The following is a 22633-nucleotide window of genomic DNA, read 5'->3' on the forward strand; positions in this document are numbered from 1 at the left end:
GGGTTGTGGCTCAGTGGTAGAGCATATGCCTTGCACGTGTGAGGCACTGGGTTCCATCTTCAGCACCACATAAAAATAAATAAAGGTATTGTGTCCATCTACATCCAAAAAAATATTTAAAAAAAAGACTTCACAATTAACACAGTGAGTATAATACTATACAAAAAAAAAAAAAAAAAAAAAAAACCTTAAAATTTGCAGGGGAGGAAAATAAAAGGTATTACCCAAAAATCAGGTCTCTCTTTAAAAGTACTAACCATGTCTGAATATAAAACAACTGTGAGTCAAGTTTTAACTTTGTGTCCCAGAAAAAAGTTACAAATGAATCACACATTGAAGATCAATATCCTAAGAAGCATGCTTGATATAAATGTGGGAGGCTTCTCTCCTATAATGTTCTTGATCATTACAAGGTTTACTTAATAGTAGTTAAACCTATAAATATAATAACAGAAAAATTTATTAAGCTTAATGTACTTAATAAGATACTAATCTAAGCTTTTTATGAGTATTAATTCATTTACTCTTCACAACAATCCTATGAGTTAGAGATTTTATTTTATCCCCATTTTATAGACAGAAAAAAGGAAGACTTAGAAATTTAATTGAAATTGCTAAGGTCAAAGGGGCAGTAAGCAGCGGAATGCCTTTGGTCTGCACTGCAGACAACTGCCATGCTTGAAGAGAGATGCAGTATGACAGGCATCAAATGGAGTTTTCTAAGAACAAATTTACAAATTAAGGAAAGATCTTTTTACCTTAATACTTAATTATAAAACAGACAAAAGTAATACATTGCATCTGTTTAGCCAAACCATCAGAGTGCTATTAGAGTCAAACTCAAATATTAAAAGACATGCCAGAGGCAAAGAAGTTTACATATGTTAACAATCACCTGTGACACCCCAAAGACAAAAAGTGACTAAAGATCTTTATGTAAAGTACAAGATAAAAACTAAAGTCTAGGGCTGGGGTTGTAGCACAGTGGCAGAGCACTTGCCTAGCATGTATGAGGCAATGGGTTCAATCCTCAGCACCATGTAAAAATAAATAAAATAAAGGTCCATCAACAACTAAAAAATAAAAAAAACTAAAGTCTACTTTCCCTAACCCAAAGAAGTACTGTACCAGTTAAAGGCTGTGCAAAGCTGAAAGTCCTGACATTCCAACAGTCTCTGGTCATCCCTTAATCCTCCCTTCTCCCCTTCTCCTTCCTAAAACTGGTGATTTTAAAATATTTTTGGAATGTCTATTAAGACTAAGTACATAAATCCTATTGCCTCAGTATTTCCAGCCTAAATCTCACAATACAGAATTAGTAAGTTGGAGTTCTATACTTTCAAGTGCCAGAAACTACAGAATCTCTCCCCCCCCCCACTTTTTTTAAAGAAGGCTTTCAAACTGAAAGCACTCAGTTAGCTGATCATAACAAAATGTACTTCCTGAACCCCAGAGAAATCTAAAGTAGCACTTAAGTTTACCCACAGTTACAATCTAGGGGACACATAAAGAACCCAAGTAATAATTGTCATGACAATAACTCTGCAAAAATAGTTACTCATGGAACAGTGCAGTTATCAAATCAAACCCATAAACATTCACACAACTATTTTCCAGAAAGCACCACAGTTAAAAAAAAAAATCTGTAAATTGAAAAACATATGCCACTTACAATGTTATGTCAGGGAAGTAGTGAAATCAAAGTGTGAAAGTTGTTATAGAGTAATAAAAAGTCATACTTTTTAGGAGCAAACTGTACTTACAGATTATAATTAAATTCACAGATTTTCACTAAGTTGATAATATGCCATTTAACTATAATATGCAGATTAACGATACAAATGCAATAAAATTCTAATGCAATTCTTTATTTGGCATTTTAAAATACTTCATAAAAATTAGTTGACATTCACAACAACTGAAATGAGAGTAACAGGATCTCATTTTTTTTTTTTTCCTAATGACAGATACAGAAGAGTTCTAATTTAAGGGAGCCGAGAACTCATGGGCTTTGAATCCCCAGTCCTCTCTTTTCTGGGTGATAATACCTCTGGATAAAAATGGAGATTGTTTTTCAAATGAGAGTCTCACCTGTCAAATCCCCACTAAAAACTATGTCCACACCCTGCTTAGGGGATATAGCTATAATAATGCTCAATAATCCACTGAGTCTCAATTTTGGTTATGAAAGTAAAAGATGCTATTGTAGATATTTATAGATGCCCCAGAGGTCTAGGCCAAAGAGCAAAAAATCATATGGGATGAGTGACTGGAACAGCACAGGCCAGACGGGAAGGCCCCAGTTTAGTTTACACAGAAAACTCATGCCAACATTTAATATATCATTTAAGTTAATGGTGGTAAGTACCCTATAAAGATATACTTTGGATTTATTTTCCCAGAACACTAATTTTTGACTCTTCACTTTTAGAAATACTGTAATGTCCTTTCCTGCCAAGTCCAACTCAAACGTCACCTTCTTCATGAAACTTTTCCAGATTCTCTCCTAGTCAAAGCAATCTTTGCTTTTTCTGAACTCCCTAAACACATATTTTAAATAATTCTGTGCACTTTCTACCTTGATAAAAGAGTTATTTCTGTTATACGTGTGCTTTCTTCTTTATTGGACACCCTGCTTCTTAGAGATAGACAAGTCACTTATCTTTTATCCCCTTTAACACTCAGAAGCATTCAGTGTCTTCCATATAGTAGTCATTCAAATATTTACTGAATGAATACATAAACTGTATCAACTATTTATAAACTGTGGTGCTATTCTTTATTCAACTCAACCATTTCAGGACTGTGCCTCCCAGGTGGGAAACACTAAGTACCAAAACACATTCTGTGACAATATTAGGGTTCTTACAGGAAGCCACTTTTGTCCTGTTCTCAACCACTCTTTCTCTTGCCTTTTTACTGTTCCTTCTCTCTATTCCAATAAGAAGGCACTTGTTCCTTCTATTGTTACTAAGAGCCTCATTATGTTCAAGGCAAAGTGAAAAAATGCATTCGATGCAATTACCAGTCCTCACAAATTTGGGGGCTACTTGTCATTTCAACATCCAGGACTTGAATAAAAGAAAGTCCAAATTCTTTTCACTCTTAAGAACTATTTTCTTTTTTTTCTTTCTAGACAAAATGGAAGCACACAGCACAGGAAGCAGTCCTCAGTAAGCCACCGTTCATAAACAGCTTTGCTGAAAGCATAACAAAGGTTCTGTTGTGCTCTTGCATGGCAGGGCCAGTAAGCAGCAGGAGCAGATGAACTCTTTAAGAAACAAAGGTTCTGTCTTCATGCAAATGTTTGCATTAATAAAAAATGAAGAAAAAGATATAGAAAATGGAGGCTAGCTGGACATAATAGGTCTCTAAAAGGGAGGTTTTTCCCATTTTCCAGGCGGAGTCAGCAGGTCTTTTAAAAACTTTTGTCATTCTGAACATTTCACAGACATCACAAGAAAGACATGCAAATAACAGAAGCAAATCAAAGGACATCCCGCTGCTATGCTGGCGCCTCCCTCATCCATGCCCGGTTTGTCATTTTCTGTTAACCCTAGTGCTGGCTGATGTTTTGTTGAGGAATGGAGTCCCTAGCCCAAGTGGCAGTACATGTCCAGCCAGCTGGCCCCAGCACTGATAACATTACAATGCAAACCATGTACTACCACTCAGGGACACGTGCTGCCAGGCAACAAGTGCAGTGTGTGATTTTTACACACTCTCGGCTTGCAAATCTGCATGGGAAAGAGCCTCTAAACTAACCACTTAATAAGATGTGGTCTTCTTGAGTGTGAGCATCACTGAGTAGTTCTCTGAAGATGGATTTGCTGAGGACCAGTGCTTCAGAGTCAAATACACAATAAGGGCCTTAAAATAAATACAGAAAAAAAAAAAACCTTAAGGGGAAATGTGCTAGATACTATGTGCCACAGTAGTGTACTCTGTCATATTTAATCTTCACAATCACAATTTAAAGTAGACACTCATCAACATTTTATAGTTGAGGAAAATGAGGCTTGTGGGGGGGGGGGTAGGTAATTTGCCCAAGATCACACAGCTGGTAAGCCAAGACTCCAAACTGTATGGTAGCAAATCTCCCTCCATTCCATCTTTTTCTCATCCCCTATTTCTGATTGAAACTTAGTTTATTCTGAAAACATCACAATGAACATATTCACAGTAGCACCAGGAAAGTATCACTCTTCCTCTATTTTTAATCATTTGGAATCTTTATCATTTATTTTTATGAGTAAGTGGCTTTTTTGGTTAGGTTATAATACAAATCTGATTCACCCTGCAGATATTTTCTCACAGAAAAAAATGGATACAATTTAATATATTCCATATAATAGAGCATTCAAGAATCTTCTAAACTGGGCGGCGTGGTAACGCATGCCTGTAACCCTAGGGGCTCTGGAAGCGGAGGCAGGAGGATCATGAGCTCAAAACCAGCCTCAGCAATTTATCGAGACACTAAGCCATCAGTGAGACTCTGTCTCCAATAAAATACAAAATAGGGCTAGGGATGTGGCTCAGTGGTCCAGTGCTCCTGAGTTCAATCCCTGGTAACCAACTCCCGCACCCCCCAAAAAAATAATCTCCTAAAACTCATCTACAGTGCCTCTGAAGGTTCACTTCCCAGATGTCAGAAAACAACCCCAGAACCCACATCTATTTTCCTAGGAACACATGGACCATTTTCTTTTTCTTTCTTTTTTTCCTACCATTACCCTTAATGTTGCTCTGCAACAAATATAATGACAACCCACTAAGCTCCCTGACCTGGAAATTCCTTGTCCTCCTCAGTTTCCATTAAACATACTATTCCTCTTCACCAGGATTCAAAATCAATTAAGTCCTACCACAGCCTCTGTGCCATTGGCCTCTGGATTGTACAATAGTCCCCCCTTTCCCTGATTTCAGTTAACTGCACAGGGCTGGATAAGTACAGGGTTTGACAGTCTTCAAGGTTTCAGGCAACCACTGGGGTCTTGGATTGTATTTTCTGCAGATAAGGGGGACTACATTATTTAATTTGAAATGTTACTTCATTAGTATTCTCACCACTTCTCCTAAATTACAAAAACAAGAAGTAGAAGGACTTTAAGATCATATTATTCAACTCCTCTCATTTTATGGACAAAGAAATAGAAGTCTATCTTCATTTTTCCCTCTTGATTCAGTGATACAAAGTTCTTAGGCTTACTCAAATGCTAAGCTCTAAACTACAACCAAAATGCTATTTTTTTTTCATACAAAGCAAGCAAAATAAATCATAGCAAAAACTGAATATTTTAAATTCCTCAGAGAATAAAAAAGGTAAGGAAAAAGGAATTAAAGATAATTATAGATAAGAGGATTTGAATTAAACCAAAGTAGCCCTTATAAATTTACAGGATTTTTCTTTCCTTTTTTCCTTTACTTAGTATTATGTTTTTTAAAACTTTAAAGAAGTACCCTATTTTGAGATAGTAAATATTTCTTCATATAAATGTTGCTAAATTTAAAAATGTTTCCAGAATTTTAAGCTTTCCCCTAAAAACTCTTTTAACTTTTTAGTTTTATCAAATCACCCTACTATCTCTCTATGGACGTAAATATTCTCTTTGATTCCATCTCTATTTTATTCAATCTCCTGATAGATACAAATTGCAGTATATTTAAAGAGAGAGACTGGGCTAGGATTGTGGCTCAGCGGTAGAGCACCCTCCTACCATAGGCGGGACCTGGGTTTGACCCTCAGCACCACATAAAAATAAAGGCATTGTGTTGTGTCCATCTACACCAAAAAATAAATATTAAAAAAAAAAAAGAGAGAGACTACTAGAGTTGGCAAAGAACAGCCTGCGCCACAGCATAATATAATATATGGATGCTTTCTGTATCAAGTACTCTCTCCTTTATCCCATGGGCATAAAGATCATCTTTCTTAGCTTCCCTTGCAGCTAGGCTTTACTCATGTGACCAAGTTATAAAATGTAGGCAAAATATTTTGTGGGTTTTCTAGAAGGCACTTAAATGGAACTGATTCTGCTGAGAGGTTATTTACCTTAAGCGACAGAAGGGACTCCTTCAGTTCTCATGAATCAAGAGGAAAAGAGCAGAATTCCTGGTTAGGATGTTGGCACAGGAAAAGTGAAGCTGGAGGCCCAGACAGCACCTTGGAGTTCACCACACCAGCTGTGGCCTGTCTGTCTTCAGCCATTTTTTCCACAAAAGAGAAATAATGTTCTCTCTTGGCTAAACCATATTGTTTGAGATTTCTCTCTTAAATGCAGGCAAGCTTAAAATTAAAATAAAGCATCTATATATTTTCCAGATAGTATAAAAGAAGGGATCAACCCAGGCATGGTGGTGTATGCCTATAATCCCATTGGCTAAGGAGGCTGATGCAGGAGGATCAAAAGTTCAGACTCTGCAAAGGCGAGGCGCTAAGCAACTCAATGAGACCCTGTCTCTAAAATACAAAATAGGGCTGAGGATGTGGCTCAGTGGTTGACTGCTCCAGAGTTCAATCCCGTACCAAGAAAAAAAAAAGGGGGGGGGGGAGGAATGAAACTAACATGGCTGGCAAGTGTTGGCTCTGACAGCTCATGGAACACTCATGATTCCAGGGGAATGGGCCAGAGCACTTCCAGATACCGTCCTGAAGAAGTACACTACCATCTTCAACATTTGTTGCATCCTGAACAGGGGATTGATTCTCATAACTTGAACAATAACACTTGTATTTCTCCTGAAAGCCTGCTAAATATGTTCACATTCATTATCTCACTGAATTTATAATCAACCTAGGAGGCAAATAATGCTGGGAATAGAAATAGGGAAGACCAAAGAAACTTTCTTTTAATTCCATTTTCTTGAGATTACACAATCATGAAGCTGGGTAGCAATTTAATTTAATACTTTTTTACAATTAGAAGATCATTACTATTATTGCATTTTAAAACATCACTTAAATACAGTTTTTTTTTTTTCTGGATTAATTTTGGGTTTTTTGTTTGGGGTTTTGTTTGGGTTTGCAGCTCTGGGAATCAAATACAGAGCCTCATGAATACTAGGCAAGAGTTACCACTGAGTGACATCCCTGGCCCATTACTTACAATGATGTAGCTATAAATATCTTTGCACAAACCATTTCTTTTCTCTTTTCAGTTACTTTCTTATTTATATTCCCAGAAATAGGGCTCTAGATAAAAAGACATGCTCATTTTTATGGTTCTGGTTACATTCTAGAAAGTCTACACCAAATGACATCACCTCCAAGAAATCTTTGGAGATATCCCCATATAAAGCTATTTGCTTTAACCAACTCAAAATATCATAATTTGCAATGCTTTAATTATAAGTAAGTCTGAACATTTAATTAGGTTTACCTTTCCCCCATATAGACTTTAAAACATTTAATTTGTAAAAGCAATATATGAATGTATAGGACAATACAAAAAAGACATGAAGTAAAAAAAAAAAAAAAAAGATAGTAAGTTCCCTCTAAATCCAATTCCCCAGGCTATTCAATATAAATGGTTTTTATCTTCTAAAGCTAATTCTAGATGTGATCACACATACGTTGCCAATGTTCATTAACTTGTGTTTTTTTTTAATAATGACATTGTACATGGAACTTATTTTTTTATTTAATACTTCTTGAACATCTTTCCATAATAACAGTTTTTGATTTTTTCCCCTCAGGACTGGGGATTGAACCCAGGGGCACTCTACCACTGAGATAATTCCCAACACTTTTTTATTTTTAACATAGGATCTCACTAAATTGCTAAGGCTAGCCTCAAACTTACTATCACAGTTATAGGTAAACAAAATAATCCATACCAAGGCCCAGAGACAAGAGAAAGCACTGTAAGTTCTGAAATTACAGGCTGTTCAGCACAGCTGGAAAAAAACACATTGACGACAGAACACTGCTAGATGGAGCAAAGAAAATAACTCTGCCATATGGCAAGTTTCGTATGCCATGCCATGATAATTTGAAGTGCTATTGAAAAATTTAAACCAAATGTAATTTAGGTTTTAAAAAGATCACTCTGATAGAAATAAGAAAAAGAATGGCAATGGGACTGACAGAAAACTGCTGAATCAACCAATAAACTTATATTTTCCCTAAGGAATCCACAAAGAAACTACCAGAATGACTTTGGATTAGGTAGAGGGGAGTGAAAGGAGCAGAGCAGGTATGGGAGTAGGAAGGACAGTAAAATGAATCGGTGCACAGGTGATTACAGGACTGGTGTAAATCTACATCATGTACTCCATCTATGTATGATGTGTCAAAATGCATTCTACTCTATCTATGTATAATGGTCAAAATGCTTTCTACTCCCATGTATAATTAATTAGAACAAATAATAAAAAATGAACCTAAAAAAAAAACTACCAGCAAAGTTGTAGGATACAAGCTCACTATACAAAATTCATTTTATTTCTACAGGTGAGAGCAATCAACTGTCCAAAAGTGGTATCCAGAATGGGCTGTCATATATTGTACTGCAATAAATTACTCACATTTATAGTGATGCTATTGCAAAGAAACCTACTACAATGCCAGCTGTATGTTAAGTATAGCATATATAATTACAGTATATAATCCTTGATGATAATAAATAACTATGTTACTGATTTATGTACTTACTATACTCTACTTTTTATCTTTTCTTTTTCCTTTTTTTTTTTTCCTTGCACTGCTAGGATTCCAACCTAGGGCTTCATCCATTCTAGGTAATTGTTCTACCACTGAGCTACATCCCCAGCCATATATATATTTTTTTAACTGTACTTTTATATTCCTTCAACTTGTTAAAAAAAAATTTACCTTAGGCTGGGACTGTGGCTCAGCGGTAGAGCGCTTGCCTAGCATGTTCGGGGCCCTGGGTTCGATCCTCAGCACCACATAAAAATAAATAAAATAAGGGTATTGTGTCCAACTTCGAATTTAAAAAAATAAATATTTTTTTTTTAAATTTACCTAATATGTCTCTTGACTGCATCAAGAGGCCAAGTCCAGTGACTGACCTATTCATTTACATTTGTATAAGTACACTCTATGACTTACACAAACCTTTGCACAATAAAATTACCTGATGCATTTTGAGAACTCATCTCCATCATCTAGCAACTCAAGACTGTATATTGAAGCCTATATGTATTCCTATAGGGTCCTCTTTCTCTGAAGAACCCTAATATAATAGATATTTTAATAGTCAATAGATTTTTAAAATATTCTTTTATAAAATATTTTTTAGTTTTAGGTTGATAAGTATCTTTATTTTATATTTATGTGGTGCTGAGGATCAAACCCAAGGCCTATGCATACCAGGCAAGCACTCTACCACTGAGCCACAACCCCAACCCCTTAAAAATATTCTTATTGGAAGACTAGGAAGAAGGAAAGTTAAGAGAAAGGTTAAAGCTATTCACAGAATATAAAACAACAAAAGGTAGAAAAGAAGGGCAAAAGAAAATTCAAGCATGAATCCATAAAGTGAAATATTTAAGTAAAAACAGTTTCAGAGATAAAGCAGAGAAAAGACAATACCAAACAAGATTCACAAAAACTTTTCAGGCCCGAAAAATAAGAATTTCCACATTAAAAGGGTCTCAGACAGTGAACTGAAAGAAGATCCACACCAATTTATATCTACATAAAATATCACAAGTCAGAAAGGCATTCAATCTCTCAAGAGCAACATGGAAAGTTAAGACAGTGGAGAAATGCCTTAAAAATTGCAAGAAAATTATCTCCAACATAGAATTTTATAACTACCTAAACTACCATTCAAATGTGTATAAAAATATTTTCAGAGACACAATATTCCTCAAAATTTTACTCTGCATGCACCCTTTCTCAGCTACTGGAGGATGCTATTTTACAAAAAGATATATACACGGAGGTAAACACCGGCTTTAGGAAATATGGAATGTAACTTGAGAAAGACAAGTAATAAGTAGGATAAAGAATTCAGAGAATAACCACACCAGATTAGAGCAAGAGGACCAAGTAGGTAAAGAAGTAAATATATATATATAACTACCTAAACTACCATTCAAAGTGTGTATAAAAATATTTTCAGAAATATATATATATATATATATATATAATTCTGTATCTAAAAGAAAAGAAATTGAAGCTAATGATACAGGACACCTGATATTTTCATAGGAACTGAGAGAAAGACTGACTGTTAGCTGGAAAGTTGAGAGATGAATGAAAGACAAGTTCAGAGAAAAACTGCACAAAAGACAGGCAATCATTAATTCCAGGAAGAAGAAAACTATGTAAAAAGGAGGAATATTATCATAGTCTATTACATTATATATATATATATATATATATAAATACAATAAACACTTGATTGGTTTAACCAAAAATTATAATTTTATTGGAAAACTAGGAGGAAGGGAAGTTGAAGGATATAAAAGGACTCAATCTTCCTCTTCCATAAAGTCATTAGATAATATCTAAAACTGAAAAATCAAGAAGAGCAGTTTAAGCATGTTATTTTAAAATATGCAGCAAAAAATATTTTTAAACAGTAAAAAAACCTTAAAATGGTCTCATCTGAGGAGTGGAACTTATTGATGAGAAGGCTGTGGGGCAAGCTATTTTTGTTATAACTGTTGTAGATCTATTTGACTTAAAATTTGGTAGCTAGGAAAAATAAACATCAAATTAAAAAACAACAACAACAACAATTCTCTGGACTTTCTTCTATAGCAGAAATGGAATTTTGTGCTATTTGGATCTTTCCTCCCTTTACCTATTATTTGTGACATCTTATTTTCCTAAAAGTTTGTTAATTGTGTCATCTCATTATTACTTTACAATATTTTTGTACTTTTTCTTCTACCAATTTACATAGTCAGCTTTGTTCCTACTAATGTCCTTAGTTACTTCTTTTTTTCAACCTTACTTCACGTACTTTAATGTTCTCAGAATTCTTATACTTGTTCTTGGTCAAGCCTTCTTTCTTCTTTCCCCAGTAACTAATAAAAACTTTCTTTGTTGTCCTTTTACTTCTGCTTCCCTAACTCAAAGGAGATAATCTTCATTCTAACTTCAAAGACAAAGAAGAGGTCATTAGAGAAAGATAATCAACTCCTAGATACATTTCTAAGTTTAAATATGTCTTTCACCATCTTTACTATAGTCTACCACTATTGTTCTTATAAAGCCATTCTATGACCATCTTAGAATCTGATTTCTCACTTGGGAATTCCTCCTACTGAGAAAAAAATGTTTCAAAAACAGTAAAGCCTTTGTCAATAGTAAATGTAACAATGAAAGTGATATTGTGTTAAATAGATACATAACTGAACATACTTTAAGGCTGACATATTTTTGTTAGAGCTCAGATAGTTCAAAGATCTCTTTGTAGGACCTGATTCTCACCTCCAAAACAGGCTTGCACAGCTACAATTTTTGTTTGTTTATTTGTTTGTTTCTTTGTTTTTGGTATCAGGGATTGAACCAGGGGTGCTTAAACAAACCACACACGTCCCCAGCACCCCCCCCCCCTTTTTTTGAGTTAAGGTATTGCAAAGTTGCTTAGGGCCTCACTAAATTGCTGAGGCTGGCTTAAAACTTGTGATCCTCCTGACTCAGCCTCCAGAGCTGCTAGAATTAAAGGAGTGGGCCACCCCACTCAGTATACCTCTACCTTTGACCACAGAATTCTTCCACTTCTTCTGAAAATGTGTCCACAGTTGTTACTCATTCTTTTCTTCTTTTGGATCTTCCCTGTCTCCCTACACATATACGATCTCCTTTCCTTCAACATATTCAAGTCTCTCCTATCTAAAAACTAAAAAAATAAAACTCTCCCTCCCTTCTCTTGCTATCTCCTCTCCTCAAAATTAGCCAAACTTCTTGGAATGAATCTAGCCTAGCTTCCAGGCAAATCAGGCATCCTGCATAGAAATCTCTCCTCAGCACTTTACCTGCAACCTCCTATAGCTCTTACCTTCTTCAACCTCTCTGAGAGGGCAGATCCTACTGAACATTCCCTCCATCTTGAAATTCCCCTTCCCTGGTTTCTGTGGCACTGTTCTTTCCTGATTCTCATCTATCTCTTAGCAGTCAATCTCAGTCTAGGAAGAAAAATACATTTATTTCCTGTAAAATTATTTGGTGACAAGACTTAGGTTTTTATGATAAGTCTATACCCTGAAAAGAATGGAAAAAATAAAACAGAAGCAACCAAGCTCAGTGGTGGTAGGAGGTAGAAATATGGAGAATAGGACATGGGATAAAATATCTTTCCACTTCAAGAGGTAGAGGTAGAAGAGAAAAAGCCAAATACCCACCGATACATCTGTGCTTTGCTTTAGAATAAGGACAAGCAGCTACCAATAACATTTCTTGAGTAGGAGAGACATCTCCACTGCATATACCAGGTATGGTAGATTGTAACTCCCAAAATCTGTGCTCCCATTCTTCTTACACACAATTGTCTAATTGGACTTCAATTCCCAGACTCCTCTGCAGTTAGCAGGGGCCTTATACTGACTTCTCACCTATAAAATGTGAGCACAAGTGATATTTACAACTTTTGTTTCACTTGCTTAAGGGTCCTTGCCTTGGACTCACACATTCCTCTTTTCATGGGAAAACAAAACAAAACAAAAAAACCTCTTTTCATTTTTTTTCCAAGTGGTTATAATTGAGCCATCCTTGGAAACCACATATTTTATTTTATTATTATTATTTTTATTTGTTTTTTAGATATACATGACAATAGAATGCATTTTGGCAGATTATACACACATGGAGTATAACTTATCTAACTCGGATCCTATTCTTGTGATTGTACATGATGCAGAAACCATATATTTTAAATGGCTTGCCCAACTAGCCTGAAATCCTGTGACTGCCTATGATAGATCTTGGCTTGGCTTGCACATCCTGGATTTAGGTTAAGTAAAAGAACAATAAAGTTCTTTCTTTGTAAGCTACTGTACCAGGGTGGATGGACCAGGATGAAGTAAAGATGGATCTTTTTTATAACAGCAGCTTGACCCTCACCCTAACTAATCCCCTAAGAGATAAACCGCACAAAACTATGTGAGGTGCCAAAGTTTAGGAGACCTCAGTGGCTCACAAACCTAGTACAAAATGTAAGTCTGGAGGGAGAGGCATTATGAGTATGGAGGGGGGGTCTTATCATTAATAACTACAAAGTCATCAGACACTGTGGCACACGCTTGTAATCCCAGCTACTTGGGAGACTGAGGCAGGAGGATCACGAGTTTGATGTCAATCTGGGCAATTTAGCAATACCCTGTCTCAAAATAAAATATAAAAAGGATTGGGGTTGAGTTCAGAAGTAGAACACTTAATCCAAGGTGATTCTCTCCATGGGGCCAACTAGTGCCTCTCTCAGGAAAGTAGCAACTTGGAAGAAAACTTGTCATGCCTAAGGTCTTTGGGAAACAGAGGATACTTGATTTCTTTTGCCTTCCTTTGGCTGCCTACATGCATATTTACGTCCCTCTGGATGGATCGAGTCACAGTATTCTCAATTCACAGGCTAAATTTGCCATCTTTCTTTCTTTTTTTTTCCATCTTTCATGACATAGGCCAGAGGCATTGATGTGCAGCAAGTTTCTTTAGTCATCAACTATGACTTTCCCACCAACAAGGAAAACTACATCCACAGAATTGGTGGAGGTGGGTGTTTTGGCCGAAAGGGTGTGGCTATTTACATGGTAAAAGAGGAAGACAAGATGACTCTGGATACTGAGACCTTCTACAACACCTCCATGAAGAGATGCCCCTCAGTGTTGCTGACCTCATCTGAGAGGGGCTGTCCTGCTACCTACCTCCAGCCAGGGCTCAATCCTGGGGGATAAGGAGCAGCTGGAAGGGGGAGGGAAGGGAGCCAGTGGATGGACATCTTGTTATTTTATTTTCTTTTTCTTTGAATAAATGCCACTTTTTGAGAGAAGAAGAAGAAGAAGAGGAGGAGGAGGAGGAGGAGGAGGAGGAGGAGGAGAAGTAGTAGTAGTAGTAGTAGTAGTAGTAGTGGTAGTAGTAGTAGTAGAGCACTTACCTAGAGTGTGCCAGGCCCTAGGTTCAATCCCCAGCACTAAAACAAACCAAAACTATGAGGTGGAATTTAACTAAAACTGATTGGCCCTTAAACCATTAAATTTGGAATCATAAAAATTAGAATCAAATCTTACCTCCACCAATTGCTATCTGAATACAAGTAGAAAAATTTACTTAAGTTTTTTGAGTCCTCTTTCCTCCTATGCATAATAAAAATAACATGTTCTCTCATGGGTAAATGTCATAACATATCTATGCACAGTATAATAAACTGTGTCTAAAATACCAACACTGCATGATGGAGAAAATGTTTAATTATGCATTTATATAATTAGTTATATATAATATATAATATATATATCCAAAGAATCTAAGGAACCTATAATACGTTCTGTGGAAATTGTTGTTAAATTTAAGCTCTGATACACTTAAATCCTCATTGAACTTAAAAGGAAAAAGGATCCTTAGAAATAACAGGACCTGGGGCTGGGGTTGTAGCTCAGTGGTAGAGCGCTCACCTCACACGTGCGAGGCACTTTGTTTGATCCTCAGCACCACATAAAAATAAATAAAATAAAGGTAGTCTGTCCAATTCTAACTAAAAATTTTTGAAAATATTAAAAAAAAGAAATAACAGGAACTGAAAGAAAGCAAAGCAGCTAAAAACACTGGCTATAGATAACTTAATTCAAACTTCAGCTCCACACATATTAGCTCAGCAGCCATGGGCAAATTACATAACCTAAATCTTGCTTTCCTCAAGGAAAAGTAGGATCAGTCTGGTGCCTCCTCACAAATCTGTTGTGAGGACTGAATGAGACTGCTGTCTGCTTCTATCCTCTTGGATAAGAGAATGACTCAAGCTGGCACACTAAGAACATCTAGTTGAACCCATATTCCATTTAATACAGTATTGGAGCAGCTGTGCTACTTAGAAATTGAGATATTATCTGTGTGCATATGTGTTTTGGGGGGTTGTCTGTTTTTTGGGTGCTAGGGATAACCCATGCCTAATTAAGAGACAGGTCCCTGCCTGAGGATTTAGAATCTAAATGAAATAGCCTTTCCCTTTTTTGTGTCACTTAGTAGAAAACAAAATTTGAGAAATGAAGTTACCTAAATGCTATTAACCTTAGAAACAAAAGATGAAATTCTGAACTTGTAAAATTACCTAAGGAGTCTTCTCAAGTTTTTCTACCTAAAATCTTGTGAAAATATCAACAAAAATGGACAAAGAGATGTCAGTGATAATTCTGTCATTTAAAAATACAAATTGTGGGGCTGAGGTTGTGGCTCAGTGGTAGAGCACTTGCCTAGCACATGTGAGGCACTGGGTTTGATCCTCAGCACCACATAAAAATGAATAAATAAAACAAAGGTATACATACATGGAGTAAACTTATTTAAAAAAATTCAAACTGTGCTGGGTGCAGTGGTGCATGCCTGTAATCCCAGAAACTAAGGAGGCTGAGGAAGGAGGATGGCAAGTTTGAGGCCAGCCTCAGTAATTTAGCAAGGACCTGTCTCAAAGTAAAAAATTAAAAAGGGGTTGGGGAGTAGTTCGGTGGTAGAGCAACCCTGGGTTCAATCCCTAGTAGTGCATGTACCCCGCCCACACACACACACACAAGGACTCCTTCCACCTTTGCTCTTTCAGTAAACGTGTGTGTGTTTGTGTATTTGTGTGTGTGTGTGTGTGTGTGTGTGTGTGTGTGTAGTTTACTGGTATCCCTTCTTCTCTGACAATAATAGCCAGAGTTGTTTTTACTACTTGGATTCCTTTGAAAACTTTCCAGTTGGGGAGCCTGATGTCAATAACAGTTATTTTCTCTTACCATACTAGGAAAGATAAGAAAAAGTTCACAAGGTGAGACAAATCAACTACTTGTTTTCCTTGTAAGTTTGTTTCTGCTTTAGAAATATGAGATCAAAAATAAATATTTACTGAAAGAGCAAAGGTTGAAATAGTCCCTACTCCAGACATGGCAACAAAGATTAGCAAGACTCCAGAAGCTATTTATAGGCATAACCTTGAAGAGAAAAAAAGCCATGGCAATTCTCCCTGAAGATTTAATCTATTTTCTTCACCTATGTATTCCCCATCCTCTACCATGACAGCCCTTGAAGACAAGCCAAAAGACCGCACATGTAAGACTTTATAGGGTAATCATTTGTCTAAATGGCAGGTTTGATCGCTTATAGACTATCAAGAAAAATAATCAATTATAGGTCTCATTAAATAGTTTACTTTCAAGATACTTGACATATATTAATTAATTCATCTTCTCAACCCTCTGTGAGGTAGCTTTTATCAACTCCACTTGTTGGGGAAATTTGATCAAGGAGAATAATGATAATATTTTCTATTTACAAAACACCTTTCCTGTAAAGAACTGCACGTTTATCTTCTCAATTGTCTCACATTCCTCTGAGGTAGGTGGCAATATTTCCCTTTCCATTTTTCTAGGCGAAATGCTATGACACAAGGAGCTTGATAACTTACTCACGTGGTAACCCTCAACTTTGTCCATTACTAGAACATACTGCTGGGACTAACACTAGACGGCAGACGCAAGCCTGAACCGCACGTAACTCTAGAGTACTGAGTTTCCAGGTTTCTCCACAGCCATCTTTCAGCGCATCACATTCCAAAAAAGGACTGGGGTCTCTCACGTTGTTTAAGCTCCTGTGTTTATAAAGCATAGTGTTATCACTTCTCTAAATTGGACGCTTTCAGTTTTGTCTAGATGCCCAAAAGCTAGGTTATTTTTTGTTTACTGTCTGTGCATTAGCATCGTAAATGATGTCATCAGGAATATACAAAACTCTGAGACCACGCTGCAGGGCCCAAACAAGCAACTCACTTAGGGAGAGGGCATTTCTTCTTTCCTTTTTATTTTTTGTGTTTTTTAAGTAGCTAACACACAAAAAGATGACTCATTAAGCCCAAAGGAGGTGACTATGCTTCTTGTGTAGCTTCCACAAAGGGACCTGAGTGGCAGCATAAGGCCTCCTCTTCTGTGCATTTTCCTTCAGGCAGAATGTGCATTTGTGTGGCTACGTACACAATTATAATCTCCCTTGAAAGGCAATTCCTTCCATATGACAGGCTGAACAGTGGCCTGAGTGCTAGCCTCATGTGGCCCATGCAGTTAACATGCTGAAATACCAGACACGTTTAATCTCTCCTTTTTGAAAAACTAAGATGGGACACAAGAAGCAAGCTGGAAAGAGCTCCACATGGAGAGAAAGGAGGCCGGCCCAAGTGCCCACACTCACTTTCTCATGGGCTGAATTTCTTTGTGTGTTGCCTCCTTATGTGTCAATTTGCAGCACTTTGGGGCATGAGAACCATGGAGCCGAGTGGTTCTGGCAGCCTCTTCATTTGACAAGTAAAGCCAAAGACATGTGGCCTTTGGTACATTTCACATTCAAAGTGTTATTGTTTCAAACATGCCTATTTTAAAATATATAATTTTCCCATTTAGAGCATGTCGTATGTAAGTTGGCCACAGGAGGAGTTCTGCCACATGATTTTTTTTTTTTTTTTAAAGGCAATGGGCCCTAATGCGACCTATCCCTGCCAGATACCTGTTTACTGGAGGCCAAGGGGGTTATCCCAGGTGAGAGAAGTATGAATTTAGCAAATACCTGATATGAAGTCCTGGGGCACAAGCAGATTTCTGTCTGAGATTACAGAAACTGAATCTTGTGTTTTATCACAATTACCTGTAATCTCAGGGCCAGATAATAGTATTAGCAAGACCTTGAGCTACACAATAGGACAGCTGGAAAAAAGGCTCTTACTCTCTCCAAAGAACAGTGCTTTTAAAAGCTAATTCAATGAAGAAAAAGAAAGGGCTCTGAAAGTGCCTTTTCAAACAATATTTACTTTTACTGGGTTCCTGCTAATCAAACAAAACTTAGTCAAAAGCTTTTATGAAAAATACATTTGATGATTTCAGCAGTAATTGCTTTGTTTAATGAAAGGTGCTTAAGAAAAAACATAGCTAATGGGATCAGTAATTTGGTAAGTTCAGATGTGTTTGGGAAAATCCCTCCTCTCTTTGATAAATCATTAAAATTCTGCTCAGATAAATGTGTTTTGACTTGAAATTCCAATCATAGAATGAGCTATTTCCTAAGGCTGCTAGGGAAGTGGTACAAGGGTGATACCAGCACAGAAGAGGTCCTGGGGATTAGTTTACAAGGGTAATTCCACTCTTAATCAAAGCATACCACTCTGCCCAAAGGACAGGATCTCACAGAGACACCCCAAAATTGCATAAAATTTCCTTCCTTCTTAAAATACCAGTTTTTGAAAAATGGATTAAATCTTACTCTTGTTCTACCAAAAGGTAAAAACTATGGTATCACCAAGAAATTAACCTTAGGTACAGAGTTTAAATCCAAAAGGATCCAGGGCAGATCTGAATCAGTTATCCATTTTTTTCAACCATGAAAGTGGAGAAAAAACATAGTGTCTCTCACATGGTAGGAATTCAAGAACTATTTGTTACACTGGATTCTTTCCCTCCATTTATTTTAAAATTTATTCTGCTATTTAAAACAGACCATTCATTCAACACTTGGACCAACACTGTGCTGGATTTTAGAGATACTGGGAGAAAAAGCCTGCCCTCATGGCTGACATACTAAGAAGAAATAGACAATAACCAAGTAGCCAAGTAGAAAAACAAGGTAACTGTGGTACGTGGCTGCAGCTACAGACAGGATGATGAACTGGAGGGGCTCACACAGCATGTCTCTTCTGCTCTGCAATTATTACTTTCTTTAAACTTCAATTACTTACTCAGCCTCCTAGAGTCATTCACGAAGCAAATATTGTATTTGTGCAAAAAACAATGATCCCAATGTTCAGACAATTTTTGAAGGAAAGATTATTTGCATGTTTAAATGATAAGCAAGGTCGAAAATTTAAAGAGCTACTTTTGGAATAACACAGAAATCACCATGCAATTTATTTTGGAGAAATGGGAGTGGCCAAGAGTCAGGAACTCATTTGTTCTCCCCGCACCCCAACAAAAAGCTTGAAGAGCCTACAGAGTCCTTGGAAAGGTGAAATAAAGAGAAGTCTAAGCTGAACTTTCAGAACAACTCCCAAAGGGCACACTCCAGCACTGGGCCACCAGGGGAACTGCTGCCCCTACCATGACAGAGAAGTTGCTGACCAAACTGGGAAAGAGCCAAGAGAGCTGCTGGCTCCAGAGCCATACAGCCCACACACTCCATATTGGCATCTCTGTGTATGGCCATTTAAGAATATGTCTTGTCTCCCACGTATGGCATGTTTCTCATGGTAAAAGGCACTTTACATTCAGGCCTTGCTTTATATAGAGGGAAGGAAAGGAAAGGAAAATAAGGAGGAGGGAAGAAGAAAGAGATGGTTCTGTGAACAAGTTCATAACTATTTTAAAGTGATTAGTTTCACATATCATAAATCCAGTTTCCAAAGATTTTGGAAGTTATATTTATATTTTAGGGGCTGGGTTGTGGCTCAGCGGTAGATAGCTCGCCTAGCACGTGTGAGGCCCTGGGTTTGATCCTCAGCACCACATAAATAAAATAAAGATATTGTGTCCAATTACAACTAAAAAATAAATATTTTTTAATCTATATTTTATCTCACTTCCTTCTGCAACAACCCCAACACTTTTAGGTCCTTTGAAGATTTCTGCTAATTTACTGCTTATTAATTAGCAATGTTTCCTAGGACACAATTGGGTTTGGAAAGTTCACTAATGATATTAAAACAAAAATAAGTTTATAGGGATCCATCCAAAAGCAAAAAATTAAAGTTGTGTCTAGCAGTCAGACTAGTAAATTTCATGTGTCATCATATCAACAAAGAAAAAAATAAGAGTAGCAACACTTAAAAGAGTCATCCATCTGGAAAGAGTTCCATGTCAGAACTTTTGCCAAGACTTAAAGAAACTATCATGGCTGGCAGGGACTATACCAGTGACTGCTAGATGTGCTTAGTCCAGGTACTCTGAGAGCAGACATCAAAACAGGATCAGACACGCAAAAGACGTACTGGAAAAGCTAAAAGACACATGCAGGTCTGACCCTAGGTAAAGAAGAAAGAAAGGCGGAGGGTCTTGGCAGTGCAGTGGGATGGAGTCTTCAATGAAGTCAAAGTTGGCCACTGGAGGAGCCACACATCTTCTAGAAGTGGTTCTGTCCTGTCTAATCATTGACTGGAAATAGCCTGTGGGAAGTATGACCTCGGTGTGAACAAGTGTTAGAGCTGGGGTTGAGTCAATTTCTCTCTTCTCCTTGTAGTAAGAAACCTAAGAGGCATATTTTTGTGGTGACCACAAATATATAACATATTTTTATAAAATCATACTAATAGTAATAGCAGTTAATATTTATTGAGCACCTACACAGGTGCTCTAAAAGGATGATATTTTACTCTTTGTGTACTTTCTTTTTACAATGTAGATACAACATGGCAGCTGGGTTGTGTACTAAATATTCATATGCATGAGTTAAGTTCTACTATTATCCACATTTTGCAGATGTGGAAGCCAAGGCACAGAGAGGTTAAGTAACTTCTTCAAGGTCACACAGCTATCTAAAGTACACAAATTATTGTCAATATAATTATTTCAGAGGTTTAGAAGTTATCTTTCTTACTGTCTGCCTGAGAGACAAGTCCAGTGACAAGAGTGAATTGGAATTTTAATATTCCCTGATCCATCCTGATTCCTAGTTTGCCCCCTCATGACAGAAATGTTAAGTGAAGCCCTTTGGAGTCAACTGAACTTAATCCAGGATCCAGGTATAGGTTAATATAACAGTTCAACGCCCCATTTTTTGAAGGTGCTCAAAGTATTTATAGCACAGAGTTTAATCATGAACTTGAATCAGACTTCTGGATTAGAATTCTGTTTCTATCCCTTACTACCTAGCTATTTATTATCTTAGTGCTGTAGTATCTTCATCTGTAAAATGGCAACAACAAATGAAACTATCTTCATTTGTATAAATATATATAGCACTGAAGATGGTACCTGGTGTAAGTTGTTGCTGTTAGCTACTCACATTTGGGTACCCTAAGGCCAGATTATTCATGTTCCATTTAGCATATATGTATGAAGTATTTATATTGTGAAAGAACAGTATAAAATGATGAATAAGCCATTCTTCATTTAGGAAACTTATTTGAAACTAGTGAACTATTCAAGAGTTCCATCCTTAACAGAAAAAGAAAGACCATCATCCTTTAGGCCAATAGTTGATTTTATTTGTTTGTTTTTATCTTTTTGGTGGCAATGAAAAAGCACAGGCTATGGAATCTGACAAACCTAGGTTTGAATCCCTGCTTTACAATCTGACATTGCTTATGTGACCACGTGCAAATGAATGTCTTTCCAAACCTCAGTTTCCTTGTTTGTAAATGAGAAGGTGATACTATTATTAAATGGTGCTAATAATAGTACATACTTCATATGGTAGTTGCAAAGGTTAAACAAAATAAAACACAGTGCTCGTCATATACGGAGAGTGCAAAAAGTATAGCTAAAAAACAGAAAATAATAATCTAAAAAAGAAACAATTTTAAAAAGCTCAAACAAAACAAAAAGAAAAAAACACAAAAGTAGAAAAATAACAAACTATAGCTTTAAAAAACCCTACCCAATTATTGTGATTCCTCTAACTGCACAGACCCCAATGGAGAAGAACCATCTGGTCTCCTCAAGGTATCTGTTATGCCAACCCACTCCCAACCTGAATGAGAATGAGCAGGTTCCATGGAAACAGAGAAGCCAGCTGGGAAGGTAAGTGAAAGTGTGCACTTCACCAGATTAGGTGGAGTCAAAAATAAATCTCACACCCTCTTGCTTATACTCAGGTCAGCACGTAGGTAGTGTATTTTGCAAACCTAGGGCCAGAACAGGTTGCCCTTCAGCTCTAGAGAGTTCTCCACACCCAATCAGATTCACAGACACACCTCAGCCTCTGGCAGAAGCTTCCACTAAGTAGCTTCATGGGGCTGGAACTCTTTCATGGATCTTACACAAAAGGTTCTATACTTATGTCCTTACCAGACCTCTCTCTCTCATCAGGCCTGGGCATTAATACAATTTCTATCCCTCCATTCTGATGACTGCAGGAATGAACATTACTGAGCTCTTCTTTAATGATAATCTTCAAATCCTAAACCATTTCAGGCCATGGTTACATGTTCCTAATCCATAAAGTCAGTGGGGAAAGGATCAGTTTACCTAATATGATGAAAGACTGTTTTCCTCACTAAGTCAAAAAGCCAAGTGCAATCCCTGATTAGCAGGAAGAAAGGGAGACCATAGATAGATAGTCATTGTATAGGTATCCCTGTAATTTATACATAATCCTAAACAGAGATTCTGGATGCACTTACCAAGGGCTACTCAACTTTACCTTTTCTGTTTCACTGTATGCCAAGGGCTTTTCTGTCTCTGCAATTTTCTTTGCTCTTTACGTATTTTCTTCCCTAAGCCCTATACACATGCAACTGACTTTATAATTTATAAAAACAAAACAAAGACAAATTTT

General features: G+C 36.9%; 1 protein-coding gene and 1 non-coding gene across 2 annotated transcripts in view; one reads left to right on the forward strand and one right to left on the reverse strand.

The window, feature by feature from the left end:
- Cstpp1 (centriolar satellite-associated tubulin polyglutamylase complex regulator 1) overlaps positions 1 to 22633 on the reverse strand; it is a 174987-nt gene that overhangs the window by 148959 nt on the left and 3395 nt on the right. The gene's annotated exons all lie outside the window — the stretch shown is intronic.
- Positions 13356 to 13496, forward strand: LOC114093858 (small nucleolar RNA SNORA67). The gene has a single exon (XR_003582944.1). It is a non-coding gene; the product is annotated as a small nucleolar RNA SNORA67 (small nucleolar RNA).

The sequence above is a fragment of the Marmota flaviventris genome, chromosome 9, assembly GCF_047511675.1.
Source record: "Marmota flaviventris isolate mMarFla1 chromosome 9, mMarFla1.hap1, whole genome shotgun sequence".
NCBI lineage: Eukaryota > Metazoa > Chordata > Mammalia > Rodentia > Sciuridae > Marmota > Marmota flaviventris.